Source organism: Dama dama, chromosome 5 (assembly GCF_033118175.1).
Source record: "Dama dama isolate Ldn47 chromosome 5, ASM3311817v1, whole genome shotgun sequence".
In the NCBI taxonomy this organism is placed as follows: domain Eukaryota; kingdom Metazoa; phylum Chordata; class Mammalia; order Artiodactyla; family Cervidae; genus Dama; species Dama dama.
Genome location: NC_083685.1, coordinates 37,381,051 through 37,389,881, shown reverse-complemented (window position 1 = coordinate 37,389,881; position 8,831 = coordinate 37,381,051).

Sequence of the window (8,831 nt, the reverse complement as noted above, 5' to 3'; positions counted from 1 at the left end):
AAAACCATGCTTTAACCTATATGAAGGGTGTCATGTGATCTTCGGGGACCCTCTTTTTCACTCAGTATCCTGTTGCTAAGACTCATCCATTGTGTGGAATGTTGCTGTACTTCGTTTGTTAAGCTCCTTTGCTGTCTTACAATGAAAGGTCCTGATGTCATGACTGTTCTTGAGAAACATGCTTACGTTCTTGCTCTTCCTTACCCCATTGTTCCTACTATTTTAGCTTAAAGGCCTGATGGACACCGTGTATTTCAGGAAGGAGGAGTCTCTCTGGCTCACCTGCCATGAGGACTTTGCGGTTCACAGCTGCATGGATCTTATGGCCTCACTATTCATCACATCTTTGTCCATTGTGATTCTCAGAAACATATCCACGACAGCCAGGAGGCCCTACTTCTTAAAATGAAGCATTTCCCTTCAGTCACTAACCAAGAGGACAGAATAGTGACTCATGGTGTTCGGGTTTCAAAGGGTGAGTAAAGGGAAATGTTAATATGACTCAGAATATACCCAATGGCTTTTGAGTAAATAACCCCAAAATAGCCTTTTCCCCTTCAGGTTCCTGAGTGAGAGCAGTGTGGTGATCCGTTCCTCAGGGAAGCAGTGCGGTTGGGTGGGAACAGGCTGGCTCAGGCAGGCGGAAGAACCAGTGACTATAAACCACCCGCTTGACCCTCTTGCTTTGTGACCTTGAGCAAGTCATTGAATTCAATGGCACTTGGAGATACCTTCTGAGCTCAGAGATCAGGCGGCCTGCCTTCTCCATTCATACAAAACTCCACCCATTTGCAGTTCTTAAAATGTCTGAGTAGAGTTTACAGAAACAGCCCGGCTTTTCTTTATTATTCCAGTAAAATTTGCGGAAACAAGGTTCCAGGGCCAGAGAGTGCCTGTGTTTGGCCATGACGTCCAGGCCTCCCTCAGCCCAATGCTGTCCAGCACAGAGGCGGCTGTGGGAAATGCTGGGGCTGGTGGAGGGCGGCTCAGGCCCCACCTTCTTTCACTCTTCCGGCTTCTCTGGGAACCACAGGTTATTATTTGTGCTCTTTGATGCTTGTCTGAAGGCTGCGTACAGGACATTTTCAAAGGTGGAAAACAAGAGAGCGGGAGATGGAAAGGGAGGGAAGAAAGGAGAAAGAAAGTCTAACTAGGGCAAACATTAAAATAAAATGACCTTTGTGCCATAAATTAGGGGGTTGGCAGAGTGGCTTGTTAATGCAGCTGAGGTATTTGAAATGTAGAATTTGCTGGGTTGGCAGATTAATCCCATTTATGCTGCAGAAAGTATTCCATGACATTAAAGGATTTATTTGTTTGTTAATCTGCTTCAGACTCCGGAGGCCTTGTTATAAAACAAGCAGGTGGAGGAGAAGGAAAGGGTCAGAAAGAGGGGTTGGGAGGAGACAGGGTTTTCATCCCCATTTCTGCTGTGAATTTTATGAACCCAGTGCCTAATGAGGGCTTTGAAAACACTATATGACCCAGTCCATGAATATAGCCTGCTTTACTTATATCATGGACAAAGTAGAGGGTTTTTGTTTGCTTTTAGAGTTAATGTGACCATTTTTTGTAAATGTTCAAGCAAGAAGATACTACCTTGGCTATTTCAAACATAGATGTTGAAGCACTTGTTTGAGAAAGAAGCAAACGAAAAGTGTTATTTCGGCGTCTAACAAGCTTTAATCCTCATCATTGGATTTATTGGGAGTCACCATAAAATTTGAAGCAGTCTCCTTTCTTCCGACTTTTTAAACCCCTTCCCCCCAAAAGCAAACAAACATTTGCTTTTCTGTTGCCTTTTTCCCCCTGGATGGACACAGGGCAATAGCCAAACATCCTCTTAATCTCTTTTTCAAAGACTTGAACCTCCTTTCGGGTAAAGCAGTCACTTTGTTTTGTTCCCCAGCACCTTGACAATGCCGAGAAAACATAATCCTTCACCTAGAATAGAATCTCAGATTTGCTGTTCCATTACCCGGTAGCCTAAGCATTTGTATTAAAAGACAGTTAAGCCTTTTTCAGTGAGGCATTTCCTTCCTTACCTTCCTCACAGAAAGTTCTGCTTTATTTTTAGTAATATCCTGGCTCCTGGTATTGTATTTGTGCACATAATCCCTTCACAATAATGCTTAGCGCTCTGGTGGCACCTTTCCTCCGAGGAACTCAAAGGCCTTTACAAACATTAATTGGTTCTCACAGCACCCCATGAGATGCGTGAGTGTTCCATTGCAATTGGTATATTATTATCCACATTCTGTGATTTTGCCAGAATTCTTTTGCCTTCTTCCCCAGTGCACTTTCTAATGGAATGTACCTGGAGTCCACTAGGGCTGGCCAGTTAGGACCACAGTAAAGAGTGAAACTTGTTGAAAGGAAACATGAAAGAAAGATGTGAACTGTGGTACAAGTTGCTTGGCGGTGTCCACCTCCACTGACCCTCCAGGGACGGGGAGGCGGGGGAAGACATGTGGGCCTTATCTTCTCTGAAGCCAGAGGAACCTGACCCAGGGCAGCAATGATGGACAACTTCTGCCCAGAGTGTTGAACAAAATCCTGTGGTTCCAAGCTGTGACTCCTGTAATTCCAGGTCTGATATGCCCTGTGATGGTGAACTCTAACCTGCCCTAAGAGGCAAACAGTACAGATTATCCCAGAAGCCACTGGAAAAAATCCTTACTGTTCTCTGGGTTGGCACAAGCTGGCTCTGTGCTAAAACGTCACTGTAATTTTTTTGGGGGGTATATCAACTTTTGTGAGAAAACCTATCAAAAATCTCAAGATTTCCCAAAAGCGTGGGCCATTGTGAAATGTTTAAAAATGAGTGTTAACATTTACATATCGACTTGAATGATTCTACCTCCTCCTAGTTTTTACTAGATATTTTATTACTAAAATGGGAGCGACATGGAGGGATAATGTGGTGAACGGTTGGTTACAGGTGAATACAGGAGACAAAGGACCAGATTTCTCTCCTGACAGAACCTCAGAAAGCTCAGTAGCAGCAGCTGAAATGGTGAACTATTGTCCTTTGACTCTCAGCCAATAGGCTCTTTTGCATTCATTCAATCACGCTCGTAAAATTTTCTGAAGAATTTCTACTGAGATGTTCTACAGAGGAGAGCAAGCACAAGAGAGCAAGCACGTGTGTGTGTGTGTGTGTGTGTGTGTGTGTGTGTCTGTAACTATGCAAATTAAATGGGCTTCCCTGGTGGCTCAGCAGTAATGATTCAATTCAGGAGCCGCAGTAGACACGGGTTCTGTCCCTGAGTCAGGAAGATCCTGACTCCAGGCATGGCTACCCAATCCAGTACTCTTGCCTGGAGAATCCCATGGACGGAGGAGCCTGGTGGGCTACAGTCTGTGGGGTCGCAGAGTCCCACACGACTGAGCAATTGAGTGAGCACACATGCAAATTAAAAAGGAAGTTATTATTTTTTTCTTTAATTTAGCACAGAAGCCAAAAATGTTTTTCTTCACTTACAATGGAGACTGGGGAGAATACAACAGTGAGCAAAACAGAGAAGAATCCCCACATACGTGAAGCATCTGGAGACAACAGAGACAATGTACAAGTAAACACGTAAAATAAACAAGTATGACAGCCACTTGCAGCTTAACAAACCTATTTAATCCAGAATCTGTGCTAAATGAACCTGTATCATACCCTGAGCTCAATCCAGTGTTACCTGAAACCTCCTTGGTCTAATATCCTTAGACTCTATATGCCCACAAAACATTCTCCCAGTGCCAGCATCTCTTCGGGAAGGAAGAGCCAATGAGGCTGTATTTGCAAATGTTGGACTCAACTGTTGTGGGAAGGAACTGCCACAGTTGGGGTTAAAAAAAAACAACAACAACTGTAATCAGGTAATGTTCTGGAAACAGGCAGGGCAGACACCGTACCCACAGGAAAGAGAAAGCAACAAGTCCCATCTTCTATTCTAGCCTCGCAGTCTTCCTCTAGCGCCTCCTACCGGCAAAGCTACAGCATGAGGTGGCAAAGAAGTACTGTGGTTTGCCAAGAATAGTCTCAGCACCACAAAGCCACGTTTAGAAGGCTGGATTTGGGGTTGGATGAAAAGATCTTAATGGACACACTAAATTAAAACTTCTTTGGGAAAAAACCACATGAAGTGTGTAACATAGTGTAACCACCATTAACCTGTATTCATTCCTCTATTGACGTAGCTTCCTTAAAGGTCACTCAAGAACTGCTGCTTGAGTGCCAACTCTTTAGCGACCCCATGGACTGTAGCCCACCAGCCTCCTCTGTCCAAGAATACTGGAGTGGGTTGCCATGCCCCTCTCCAGGGGATCTTCCTGATCCAGGGATGGAATCTGGGTCTCCTGCTTTGTAGGCACATTCTTTACTGTCTGAACAACTAAGGAAGCCCCAATTGATCTTTCAACAGGGTAGAAGAAAGAGAACATATGCCACAGAGGAAGACACGTATAGACTCTAGGAGACCTGATATCCAACATGAACTTAAAATGTTTTCATTGGTTTTTTGTTATTACTTAAAAAAAAAAATCACAGCCTAGTATTAGCCTATGTACTGGGGGAAGTCGAGGTAAGGTCACTGTCTAAACTAGGGAAAAGAGATAGGAAAGAGCAGTGGTGACCTGGGGAGCTCATTGGAAGCCAGCAGCAGGGGCCCAGGGGTGGGAAGTGACTCAGAGGGGATGGGGGGGTGAGTGGACAGTGGAGCTGGTGTTAAGCTTCTGCCATTATGTACTTAATATTGAAATATATGAATAGGAGAGTCCCAGAGAGTATTTGAAGAGGCAGAATGAGTAGATGGACTTTTGGTTATCGGAGGATGAAGACATAATTTGGGTATAAAAGAAAATGTGACCTTATTTTGTTGTTAACAGTCAGTGAAATCTGAAGCCATACTAGTTACATAATCATCTCTCAGTGAATTATCTTGGGGTTTTTACTCTATTTCCAAGTATGCCTTCATTGGCTAGCACTCAAGCAATAAAGATGAACAACTGATCTAGTTTCTGACATTTAATTATGTTAGTGGCCATTGGTTTAGGATTACTATTTTTAGCATGTTAATGTTATCTTTACTTAAAAAAAAAAAAAAAGAAATGAATGAATCCCATAAAACTGAGTATTGTTTTCTACTCTGATCTGTTAATATGCTAAATTCCTATTTGATCTTGAGTAATCATTTTTAAAAGGTACTTTAAATCTATGGCTGATTCATATCAATGTATGACAAAACCCACTGAAATGTTGTGAAGTAATTAGCCTCCAACTAATTAAAAAAAATAAAATAAAAAAAAAAGAGAAAAAAAAATAAAGACTTTGATATGTAGCTAGTGAAGGGGGATTTGGCAGTATGCTATCACAGCAAGTATTGGGATTTCTTTCTCTTTATGCTCTGAATCAGTTTAGATAGCATAACAATGATCAGATTGAAGATCTAAATGAATTTTTGACCATATAACCATCTGTGTGAAAAAAGTTTTTGAGTCATCAACCATAAATAGTATTTTCATTATTATTTTCCAGATATTCCACTATTTTGATTTTGACTTCTTTGATCAAATAATTATTTCTAAATGGATTTTGAACTTCTAAGTAATTGTTTTTGTTGTTATTATTGTTTCTGTATTTCTTAGTTTTATTACATGGTGGATATAGAGCACATTTTCATATCGGTCCAAATTGTGTTGTATCTGACAGATAGCAATTGAAATATTTAACACATGATTTATCTGTTCTCTAATTTCACTATAGAAATTATGATGAGCTCAATTTTTCTTTTTCATTTCTTTAGGTTTTGTTGTGTGTTGTGTGACACGTTAAACACGTCCCAGAAATGTTTATTACTATGTTTCTTTAAAAATACATAATTTTATTAATTTATTTATGTTTGGCGGTGCTGGGTCTCGCTGCTGCGTGGGCTTTTCCCTGGTTGTGGTGAGCAGAAGCTACTCCCTAGCTGTGGTGTGCAAGCTTCTCACTGCGGTGGCTTCTCCTCTCGTGGAACATGGGCTCTAGCACACAGGCTCAATACTGTGTGCACAGCGGCATGGGGCATCTTCCCAGATCACAGAGTGAACCCATGTCTCCTGCCCTGGCAGGCTGATTCTTTACCACTGAGCCGCAAGGGAAGCCCGTGGCCAAGTCTTGAAAGAAAGATCTACATGTTTTGCAATGATTTTGTAGACTATTAAAAAACTTGTAACTTATCTCTTTCTGCTTAAATCTGCTAGTGAATTCTGTTCTCCAAAGATACAAGTTATGGGGGTATATCTGACATAGAGGTTAAAGTCTATCCATGCACACAACTGGCATAATGAAAATGGAAAGCAAAGCAATTTGGGGAACTAGAATTTCTACATGGACCATATTTGGAAACTATTGTTAAATCAATGCATATATAATTTCAAAAAGTGCTCTGGTGGGTGCTCATCTTTAAAGGAAGGACTCGGGAAAACACGACAAAATGAACCAAGACTCTAACAACCTCACATTCAAGGAGTGAAGTAACAACAGGCCAGGGACATTATTTTATTCTATCTTTTGAACACCTTTTCTATAGCCTTCTCCTGCTTAAGACAAATGAAACAGATACTCAGGTTTGTTTTTCTATAAAATTCAACAATTATTTTTCCAAAATGGAAAGTTTATATATTATTTTTAGAATCTGTTTTATGCATTAGAAATAGCACAGACCTGAATACTTTTCAAGCTAGGTTAGGGTGGTTGGTATTAAACTTACAAATAAATTTTCTTGCTTGCAAAGAACTTTAAAAGCCATTCTTCTAAGTTTTGTTATTAGAAGGAAATATTAGTTTCACTATACAAACTGAAGTCCCTTGGAATGTTGCAAAAAGTGTCAATGTGAATATCTCCAAATCCTGGAAGGAATCTGAACCAGTGAAATACTTTTGACCAAATAGATGTCCCAAAACTAAGTTATCCTTCCTATCCTTAGATAGGAAGCTGGGCATTTTCTTTCCTTGTTGAACTTAAATTTTCCATGAATTGTATTGTGTATTCAATCACAAACAATCCAAAATAATAGGATCATACACCATTTAAAATCTATCAACATGAGACTCTGGAATGAGAAGTCAAATTGTTATACAGAAAAAGCTAGGTAAACTCTCACCAGTGATACCTGACCTGCTCTCTTTTGCGACTCAGACCTTTACTGTCACTGCTGTAGAAAAGGCACAAACTTCAAGTAAAGGACTATCATTGCCTTTTCAATGGCAATTGTTAGCTACCTAAAGATATTAAAAAAAAAAAAAATTGGTTTGGAATCGACTAAAGATGTAGTGATCTAAAATCTCTTAAAATCCTTAAATTCTACCTCTTTGTATGATCACAGTGCCATGGACTGACTCTGAGATTTAATTTCTCCCACCCACTGCAAGACGTGTAGCACCTAAATACTAACTTTGACCAACAAATTTCTCCCAACTTCACAAGGAAAAAATAGTTTTTATATTTAATTTTGGATCAGTTTGAGAAGATGGAGGTTTACTAAACTGATTGTGGTCATCATTACATGATGTAAGTCAAATCATTATGCTGTCTGTATACCTTAAACTTATACAGTGCTGTATGTCGTATCTCAATAAAATTAGAAATTCAAAAAAGCTAATAGGAAAAAAACCAAATTCTTTCCATTTGTTTCCTGGGTCCTAAAAACCTGATCCTTATCTACTTGTCTGCATTTTATTCCATCATGCCTGGTACTCCTGATTTTCCAGAAATGTGGTGGGTTGCATTGGAAGTCCATGGAATGGGGTGAATTTATGATTATGATGTTGGTTAGAATGCAGAACATGGCTATAGGTGCATTTTGCTCTTGCATCAAAACATGTCAATTTAAGGTCATCTTTTAAAAATCATAAAATATTTAGGTATACAAAAATTACAGATTGTATTACAATCAGGATCTGTATTCCCATCACTCAGTTTAAGATATGAAACATTTCAACTTTTCTCCTCTGAGGCAGTTCTTCTCCAATACTTAGTGTTTGGTTTCCATTCATGTAGTGTTCTACCACACGTCCCCTTAAACAACATATTATCTTGCATGCCTTAAAACTTTAAATATTAAGTATCCTTCCGAAACATTCTTTTTGAGATTACTGTTTTACATATAGCTATTTTATTTTACTGCCATAGGTACTGCATTGTATGAGTATTTCATAGAAATTCCTCCTCTTACTGATGGATAGTAAGATTGCTTCCAGTTTCTTACTACTTACAATTAATGGTAGTATGATTTTCACATTCATTACCTTGTTGAATAACTTGCTCTGAGTTATACACTTGGGAGAACCATTGGGATTATAGGGTTTTCAACATTACTAGTTATGCTAGTAGCTTTCTGAAGTGGCTGTACCAATTTATACTCCATCAGGAGAGTGTGGCGGCCCCATGGGCCCTTTGGGATTATAAACTCTGTAAGGAGGGTTTTGGGGTTTCCCTGGTGGCTCAGTGGTAAAGAATCTGCCTGCCAAAGGAGGAGACACAGGTTCAGTCCCTGGGTTGGGAAGATAGATCCCCTGGAGAAGGAAATGGCAACCCACTCCAGTATTCTTATTCTTGCCTGGAAAGTATTCTTATTCTTCCCATGGACAGAGGAGTCTGGTGGGCTGCAGTCCAGGGGCTTGTAGAGTTGGACACAACTTAATGACTAAGCTACAACAAGCAGGATTTTAGCTTTTTAATTCAAAGCACAGACCAAGTCAAGAGAAGTTCCCTGTGGTCTCCCTGGCTTGTGGGAGGATGTTAGTCTGTTCTTACACTCAAGGTGTTGGTCTCTAAAGATCTGAACATTATGTATGAG